This window comes from Tupaia chinensis, unplaced genomic scaffold (assembly GCF_000334495.1).
Source record: "Tupaia chinensis unplaced genomic scaffold, TupChi_1.0 Scaffold128745_1, whole genome shotgun sequence".
NCBI lineage: Eukaryota > Metazoa > Chordata > Mammalia > Scandentia > Tupaiidae > Tupaia > Tupaia belangeri.
The window spans coordinates 1-624 of record NW_006189029.1 but is presented as its reverse complement, the minus strand read 5'-3'; the positions used below and the strand labels follow the sequence as shown (position 1 = coordinate 624).

The 624-nt window shown below is 39.3% G+C and overlaps 1 pseudogene; it reads left to right on the top strand.

Moving 5' to 3' along the window:
• The first annotated feature begins 32 nt into the window (after positions 1–32).
• Positions 33–609, top strand: LOC102470664 (protein FAM92A pseudogene; annotated as a pseudogene).
• Positions 610–624: the final 15 nt, after the last annotated feature.

Below are 624 nucleotides of genomic sequence, written 5' to 3'. Positions count from 1 at the left end.
TCTCCAAAAAAAAAAAAAGATAAAAAAGAAAGATGGGGAAGCATTTTGGAGATCTGTCCTAAACCTTTGCTGCCTGTGTGCAGAAAACTGCCAGGCTATGAGACAAAGCAGACCCTTGGTGAATGAAATCAACATGTACACTTCTACAGAGACCCCAAATTTAAAGCCAGGCCTGAAAAACTTGGCTGATAAGTTTGCCAAACTTCAGGATTATTGACAAGCCAAGGTTGAAAAGACATGATGCCAAAGTATTTGAACCTTTGAAAGCTTATGGAACCATCGTAAAAATGAAATGGGATGACCTCGAAGCCACATTAACAGCACGGAATCAAGGAGCTAAGCAGTTAACTCAGAAAGAACACATCAGAGAAACTCATGTGATCCACATGTTATTTCACAAGCAGAAACCGAATTAGAGAGCTACAGTGGATGCTACCTGAATGACTCGTCATCTAGAAACTACTGACAATTCTGAAAGGTAGAAAGGAAAGAATATAAGGATTATATTTTCAGAATTTATCACAACTGAAATGTTAGTTCATGGCAAAGCTTTAGAGGTCTACACTGGTGCCTACCAAAATATACAAAAGATCGGGGCCAGCAGATGGAGTAGTGGTTATGTTG